The following is a 9345-nucleotide window of genomic DNA, read 5'->3' on the forward strand; positions in this document are numbered from 1 at the left end:
CATTAAACATTGACATCACCTAACCAGCAATTGACACCCTTCCTTTCGGAACTTTCTGCTATACCACCAGCGCGGTGTCTTAGATCCTTTGTGACACACAATTTAATTTAATAATAACTTCACGTCAATGCCAAGGTTCTTCAAGGTCCTTACGTCATCTAAGCCCACGTCTCTTCACTCGCGTCATACTCAACACGGTCATCAGACTATTCAGAGCCCCTGCTCTCATGATTGCGCTCGAAACCCCAGATCATTCCCCGCCACGCACTTTCCCATCAATCCCCACCTCTTGCTCTCTCAGGCACCCTGCTTTCGCAACAAGTGCTAGTGTTCTCTGTCTGCCTTACTATTAGATGAAAAAATAAGGAGCCCCCTCCCCCAAACGACCCCCTCTTGGAGAGACCATTTGGTTTTACAAATAACTCATCATTGCTCCTAGGAGGCCGCAATCTCTCAGGGTGATAGTGGGGGGGGCGGGGGGGGGGGGGGGTTACCCTTCGGGTGTGCTAGATTGGCTTCAATGGGTTACACGCACACCGCCAGACCAACAAACCATTGTTATGAATCCCTAAGCGGCCAAAATCTGATCAGTCTCATCTTTCAGCACAGGTTTTTATAGAAATTGGAATCAAAAAGAGAGAGATCTTTGTTCCTGAACTTTCCAGAGTCTCCTTTTCCACAGAGGGGACCACACTGTTGATGCTAGAAAGAGACCGATGGCAAGAAAGAGGCGCGGGACAACATGGGGGTTTTGCCAATGTCAGACAGAGACCATGAAAAGAAGAGGGGACAATGCTTGAAATTGTACGAAAGAGACAGAGAAAGGGGACACATGTTGAATGGTAGAAAGAAGACATGAAGCAAGAGGCGGACATGTTGTTATGTACGAAGGCACCATGAGGACCAGAGGGCGCACCATGTTCTGATGTAGAAGAGAGCATGAGAAGAGGGGACACAAGTGTTGATGTAGAAGAGACATGGAAAGAAGAGGGGGAGCAACCCATGTTGAATGCTAGAAGAGACCTGACAGAAGAGGGACACCATGTTGGATGGTAGAAAGCAGACCCATGAAGAAGAGGGGGACAACCAATCGTTGGTATAACAGACAGGCAGACCATGACGCCAAGGGCGGTCAACATGTTTTGGGATCGTAGAAGAGGACCATGAAGGACAGAGGGGACCACATGTTTTGAATGTAGAAGCAGAACATGAAAAGAGCGGGACACATGTTGATTGTAGAGACAGAGACTGAAGAAGACAGGGGGAACACCATGTTGATGTAGAAGAGACATGAAGAAGAGGGCACACATTTGATACGTAGAAGAGACATGTTAGAAGAGCGCGGACACCAATGTTTGAATCGCTGCAAGACGAACATCGAAGACAGAGGGGGGGGGGGGGGACCCCCGACCATTTGATGTAGAGGAGACCGATGGAGACACGCAGGGACAACATGTTGATGTACGAAGAGGGAACATGAACAGGAAGAACGACGCACATGTTGATGATAGAACGACACGACATATGGACGCTATAGGACAAAGTGTTGATGTACGCAAGAGAAACCTGAAGCATAGATATGTGGCGCCAGATAGCACATGTTGATGTAGGACAATAGGATGTAACTTTCATAAAATAGATGCAGACAGATAGTGTTTGCTGTTATACTTATTCTCTATTCGCTTCATTTTGTCTACTCGCATAGTTCGGAGGCTAGAGGCATGAAGAAGAGGGGACACATGCTCTGATGTAGAAAAGCCATGGATAGAAGGAGACCGACCACAATGTCTGATGTAGAAGAAGAATGCGAGCAAGCAGGGGACACCATCGTTGACCTGTCAGAGAGGCAATAGACCATGAAGGAGAGAGGCGGACCCTAACCTATAGGCGATTGACAATACCATAGGTAGGCCTACATCGCATCCAATTTTGTAAGGGGAGAAAGTTGACAGGTGGTAGGCCAACACACTCGTATAATGATGAAGGCAGATTCATTTGGAGGCGAGACTGTATATAGGGGGAACACATTGATTATAGATCCATCTATAGAAGTCTAGATCTACCCACATCCATGAAGTAAGAGGCCATGGTAACTCACCTGTGTTATGTCTCGTCGTAACTAGAACTCACGAGACCACTTAGAGAAGGCCGAGTCTGTGGACATGTCTGTCCTTTGGGTGAGACCGTGCTGACTGTCTGTACCATACCTGCTAGGTCTGCCTGGATCTCAGCTCCGTGACCTAGAAACGCTAAGCGCCGGGATGACCTACCTTGTTTGATGTTACTTGGTTATGTGGACAGGTCATGTATTGATCGCATTATAGGTATGGTCTTTACCTGGCGAACGACATGGTTCAGATCGCTAGACAAGCTGCCAGAGCACCGGACTTGATTAGCATTGTAGCCTAACTTACAATTTTACATTGATACACACTTTGACAAGCCACGCGCTTGACTGAAGGCGAGAAACAACAGAACGAAAAGAGTTCTCTAATACTGTGTCCTCTGTCTTCGCTGGGGGCGGCGCTCAACACTGTGACCAAATAACTGTACTCGCTAAACATCACGAAAGTGCTCGAATATGCTCGTATCTGACACCAATAACACTAACACAAACTAACTGTATCCTATACACAATGATTATGATCGGTGATAAAGGAATGCATTAACGTATCCGCTTGTTCCAATTACTACGCAAATACTAAAAAAACAGAGCAATTAAACCAAAACCCCCCAATCTCCGCGCTCTACTTTGAAATCATGCGAGAACTGACCTCACATCAGCAGGCACTACAGATGTATATACCGAAATACAGATGACACGAGTAATTTGTAGCCGAGACGAAGCATATAATATACATACCGTGTCGTGTAAAAGACCACTCACAAGCAGAATGTGAAGATTCTACGCAGCAGAGACTTTGAGATCTGCAAGCCACATTTCTGGTACGACAAATACAAATGGATTCACAAACTGCCTGATCGAAAGTTATAAATGTTAAAGAGATATTACACAGATTTTTTTATCTTGTGAAAATATCTTAGGTATTGCAAGACACGTTTTTACCTTGCACATTTATTTGTGAGTTTGCAATCTTTTAAAGGCATTTGTGGATGTGTGTTTTACATTTACAAATGTGGAGTCATTTTTATATAACATTACAAGATTCTGTTTATACATTATTTGCTTATTTGCTATTGTGCTCAGTTGTATGTGCTGTGACTTCTGGAATAAATGGCCCAATCACCCCCCCCCCCAATTTTTGATGGGGTGGTACAGGAACGAAGGGAAAAGTTACATGAGAAAGTGTTTAGCTTCATATTGGGATAAAGTACGCAAGGCGAGTGCAGAGACTGAGAGAACACTAAAGAGAGTAGTCAGAACGCAACATACGCACCGCCCTTCACTTTGTATGGACGCGCTCTCCACCGCAAAGCTAGAAGCACATTATGGGTTTTTTTCCACTATATCTGAAGAAACGTTAAGAGAAAACCAATTACGTATGAAGAGACAGAGTAGGGAGGAACTTCACAGCGCCGAAATGATGATTAGGAGGATCGTGTTGCCAGGAGGCTCTATCTGAGTCTGCGCACCAACCAAAGAGAACCAAGTCTAAACCATGGTATCTCTTCAGCTAGTCTTGACCAATCATAAATGTACGGGCAACGCCCTGTGTAATAAAATGTATGCACGCACGAGGTTCGAGGCTCTTGACGGATTTGGTGGTTACAGATTACAGCTTTGCTGCCTGTGATTCCCAAAGACGTGATGAGTCCTTGGCCAAGTAAAATATATCTTTTGCTCTCTTTACAATAAATAGTTAAACTTAGAAGTTGTCTGTCTTTTCTGGAATTCTGAACCCAACAAAAATCACATATTTACACACAAATTATTTTTATGTTCACACAAATAATTATGAGACATATCTATGCCCATAGAAGAGTGTATCTAGGATCAAGCAAGGCTACACGCTCCTTGAAGCCACAGTCATCCACGATGGAAAAAGGCTGCGAGTCTTTCACCACCATATTCACAAGAGCCCCATCCAGCTCTCGCTTCCGGTCCACTAAGACAAAGAAATAAAGACATAAAGAATAAAAACAAAACCAAAAAAATAAATAAGGATTTATGTGAAATTGCACTCAAAGGAAGCAGACTTGTGAGTCATGGAATACAGTCATAGCATATTGTATTGGTGTTACTAGTTCATAATAATATAATACATACCATGTATGTTCCCCTGGTTCACAGCAGCTCCATGTTTGGCTGTGAAGTGCCTAATCATGGAGGAAGTATTCCCATGATACTTCAGTTCAGTTGAACACACCAAGCACTGGACCTGTAGAGAAAGGCATTTGTAAATAAAAATGCAATTTCAGTCTATAAAGCTATAGCCTAATGGCTACATTGATCATATACATAATTGTACTTTAAAGTTAATATAGATTTGAGATAAACCATAGCTATAATACTGTAGTTGACCTACCTTATCATGCGCAATCAGATTGAAGTGATCCCACATCTCAGAACGAACTCTCTTCCTGGCTGGCTCCATAATGATCCAAACGCAATACTAACAACTCAACAGCAACAAGGCAAACTACGACGACAATCCCACAGATTGCCAAATTGTGCTTTTTTTTTTGAGCGGTTATAAAGTGTCACTTACTAAATGACGCTCAAATTCAAACAGTTTCAACCAGTCAGAATCGAGACGAGGCAGTGCATCGAATCACCTGATTGGCCGGCGAACCAGTGAGTTGATTCATTCAGGAAATGAAGCAGTTGCTGCTTCGGACGTCACATGTCACGTGATTTGAAGCAGTTGCTGCTTCGGACGTCACATGTCACGTGATTTGAAGCAGTTGCTGCTTCGGACGTCACATGTCACGTGATTTGAAGCAGTTGCTGGTTCGGACGTCACATGTCGCATGATTTGAAGCAGTTGCTGCTTCGGACGTCATATGTCACGTGATTTGAAGCAAGCTTCGAAGCACTGCTTCTATGGAATAGGAAGTCCAGGGTTGAAGCTCCGTTCGAAGCTTCAGTGTCAAACTGCCATCACTACTTTGTGGCTTCAGCTGTCGGTTTCCTCTTTTCTTTCTCTCTCCCGGATATTTTATATTTTTCTTACTTCCCTTTGTACCCCTAGTCCAGGAGGGAACGTAACAACAGGCCTACTTTACTCTCAGTGGGGGGTATTAGTTCTTAGGCGCTTCAACCCCGAGGCAACAGGAATATTATGCCTCCCTCCGGTGTGAGTCGAGACTATAAGAGATATACAGTCGAAATATTATACTTGTCTGGTTGATTTGTAATGCTATCAGTTTAACCACGATCAACTTTCGAAGGCCTGTGGGTGTTAGGTGCAGAGGGATCGGCTTTATGAGTCTGTTCCTACTGCTGTGGAAGCGTCACACTCACATATCTTCATCTTCATTTGGAAGGTGAGACATTGTGTTTTTAATATTGCTTCCCCGTGTTTGTTTTCTGCAGGTTCAGCAAGGTGTCATTCACCGTCATTTCATCTGTGCTTATTGTACTCACATTACATTTGTTTGTTGACATGGTGAATTATCTGAGTGAAATGAAACAACAACACATAAGTGGTTGAGCCTGGCAACCTATCCAAAAGAATGCCATGGGAACAGTGAAGAATGAAGAAAGTGTGTGTATGAGATCTTTATGAAAGGGTTGGGAAGTCATATTTAATGTTTATCTGAAAGGAATATTTCAGATGTTTTGAAGTGGGCTACAATATTTGGCACGCCTCCAGAAAAACAGGGGGTTACGTATTGTAACCCTAGTTATATAAGCACAGGCTCCGCCCTCTACTGGACTCTATGGGTACTACTCTCTATCATGCTGTGCGTGCTTTCACCTACTGAGTTTACGTAAACGTAGCCGGCCAATCTGGGCGAGCCTACCTGAATGCGCGCGCAGGCCCACAGCATATAAGGTGGCTACACCCGCCACCCACTATCCTATACACTCTTCAGCGAGCGGACTAGGAAAGATAGGGCCCCCAGGTAGAGGGCTCCGCCTGTGCTTATATTTAGGGTTACAATACGTAACCCCCTGTTATATTTCACACAGGTTGACAGGAGACACTATGGACGCGCTTGTGAACTGTCAACGGGGGGGGTACCTCTGTATCGCCTGTCAGCGCAACTGAATTTGCGTTTTCTATGAAAAACATGCACAAAAAGGCAGTTATTTTCCATATAATAAATGTTGGGGGGGTCGGCTTTTTTTTAATTTTATCACAGTCTTGGATATGTCAAAGATTAGCAGCAAAATTGATTTTTTTGCATTATTAGTTCTTGCACAAAATCAGATTGAACAAAAAAGTTACATATTAGTCATTCGGGACAAAAATGTCCACTTCCAAAAACTGCTCTAAAATTACAACAGATTAATATTTTTTAAAACTTTTTGGGGTTAAATCTTTCAATCAACTTCAGTCCTGATCAAAAATACCAAATATTAAATTATGTTCAGGATTTTAACCCTTGAACTGCCAGTTTGAAAACATGAATTTGCGTTTTCTATGAAAAACATGCAAAAAAAGGCAGTTATTTTCCATATAATTAATGTTGGGGGGGTCGGCTTTTTTTTTTTATCACAGTCTTGGATATGTCAAAGATTAGCAACAACATTTATTTTGGTGGATTATTAGTTTTTGCACAGAATCAGATTAAACAAAAAACTCACACATTAGCCACTCGTGTCCCATCCACTCCCATTATAACCACATCTTTTGATCTCTCCGCCATACCGGTATAAAATCATGCATTTTGTAATGTCAGGGTTTTATATTGGAGGAAAATAGTTCAATTTGTCCTTTTTATTCTATATCACCAGATGTGACATTTTACCATTGAATTACATGCTTGTCATTTCTTGGTTTCTTTGCCTGTTGTATAATGGGGCCCTGACAGCCATTGGAATACATGTATGCAACTAATATGATGTAGGTGTGTTGGTATGGATGTGGAAGAGTGGTATCAGCTGAGAAATGTGTGTGTGTGTGTGTGTGTGTCTGGATGTACAGTGTGTGTGTACAGAGACAACAATATACAGTAGATTTGGTTTACAGCAAGTCACAGTTTTCGCCTCATATCTTTCTTTCTCTCTCTTTTTCTCTCATTCCCAAACTCATACACACTCGTACATATTAAACCTCCTTATACCTTGTATGTGTGTGAGTGATTGTGTGTGAGAATGAGACAGGAGTAAGTGTGCTCTCATTGCGTTTTGTTTTTCATTTGTGCTGTTTCATGTGTCTTTGAGGTAAACAGATGTATGTCTTGACCCAGCTTGACCTCGATGTTTTGAATGGTTTGGAACTTCAAAGTCCTTTGATAATGTCTCTTTAGCAAATAGATATACACAGCCTTACATACAGTCCTTGAAGTAAATAAAAACACCTGGCTGCAAAGCCAAAGCTTCAAATATGTGTAGTTTGGCTGGATGGTCATTTCATTCCTGTGATACGCAACAAGCAGTAAGCTGAAGAGGAGCTTCTCTGTGGGACAAGAGGTCTCATGCAGCCCGTAACTTCAGCTGCAGGACTCATCCTCTGAAACAGAAACTCCCTGAGAAGGAGAATCTGGTGTGGATCTGAACTGTGCTTGAAGGGAGTCAGCACAAGGATAAAACACTTTTTTGCCAAACATGAGAAGGAGAATCTGATGTGGAGTTTGCAGTGGAGTCTGATCCTTCTTCGTCCGACCCTTCCCCTGAAAGTGGAGAGGACACAGAGGATCCCATCCCGTAGCTGCGCTACATGCCTCTGCACTATCCTATCCGGAGGATCGTGTCCATCATGGGTGGACATCAAAACATTTTCAAATCTGGTTTCCCTCTCACGAGGAAACGCCGCGCTACATTCCTGCTGCCAGAGGTTTGGTTTCAGGGCCCACGCGTTATGCCATTACGAGTGGCATAAATAAGAATTCATGACCTTCTTTGATTTATTCTTTACCCCTGAGATCATCAGCAGTATTGTCGACATGACACACCTGCATGGGGGACGTTCGGTGGCAAACTCCTCAACCTCCTCAGCAAAGGACCTCATCGATTCCTCTGTATCAACGTGGGATTCGGGGCAGAATTGTTCCTTCTTCTCTGCCCCCATCCGATAAATGAACTGTTTGGCAAAAAAGTGTTTTATCTTGGTGTTGACTCCTTTCAAGCACAGGCAGATCCACACCAGATTCTTCTTCTCAGGGTGTTTCTGTTTCAGAGGATGAGTCCTGCAGCTGAAGTTACAGGCTGCATGAGACCTCTTGTCCCACAGAGAAGCTCCTCTTCATCTTACGGTACGTCCACACAGCAGCTTTAAACAAATCTTCCAACGCTTCTCTGCCCATTGACTTTGAATGGGGATAACGTCACTTTGCCTCGCTTTTCGCCGAACTACATTGTGGCGAAGCGAAGCGAAGATTTCAGGGATTTTCAGGATTCAAAAGTTGAGCAATGTTCAACTTTTGAAGCTGAGGTGGAAGCGTCAGCCAATCAAATCCCGGGGATTTGATTGGCTGACGCTTCCACCTCAGCTTCAAAAGTTGAACATTGCTCAACTTTTGAATCCTGAAAATCCCTGAAATCTTCGCTTCGCTTCGCCNGACGGCTCGTCCACACAGCAGCTTTGAAAAAATCTTGAAAATCTTGGAGGTGGGCGTGTCTGAAAGCTTGGGGACTTTTTGCGAGCAACGCGACCAACAACCAATCACATGAATATCCCCGCCCCTGACATACAAAGCAAAAAACCCTGGGGATTTTATGCGAGCAATATATAAATTATATATATATGCCCAAACAGGCGAAAACCTACCAGTTTCACCCACTGTCTCTGCCACCTCCCTCCATGCCTGGTTCCTCCGGTTTGTATCCCGGTAAATAGTTCTGGTCGTAAAGAACCGGGTGATTTGCTACCGGGTAATTTCTCGTTTGGAATATGAGGAAATGAACTGCGGTCTGGCTCTCCCAGCTTGCACGTGGTTTGATTGGCTAGCGCTTGTACTGTCAGATTTGCATAGACGGGATTTGATTGGCTGACGCTTCCACCTCAGCTTTAAAGGTTGAACATTGCTCAACTTTTGAATCCTGAAAATCCTGGAAATCTTCGCTTTGCTTCGCCACAATGTAGTTCGGCGAAAAGCGAGGCAAAGTGACGTTATCCCCATTCAAAGTCAATGGGCAGAGAAGCGTTGGAAGATTTTTTTAAAGCTGCTGTGTGGACGTACCGCTACTGGTCGTAAAGAACCGGGTGATTTGCTACCGGGTAATTTCTCGTTTGGAATATGAGGAAATGAACTGCGGCATGTCTCTCCCACCTT

Source organism: Notothenia coriiceps, unplaced genomic scaffold (assembly GCF_000735185.1).
Source record: "Notothenia coriiceps isolate Sejong01 unplaced genomic scaffold, NC01 NC01_scaffold00020998, whole genome shotgun sequence".
Taxonomy (NCBI): Eukaryota; Metazoa; Chordata; class Actinopteri; order Perciformes; family Nototheniidae; genus Notothenia; species Notothenia coriiceps.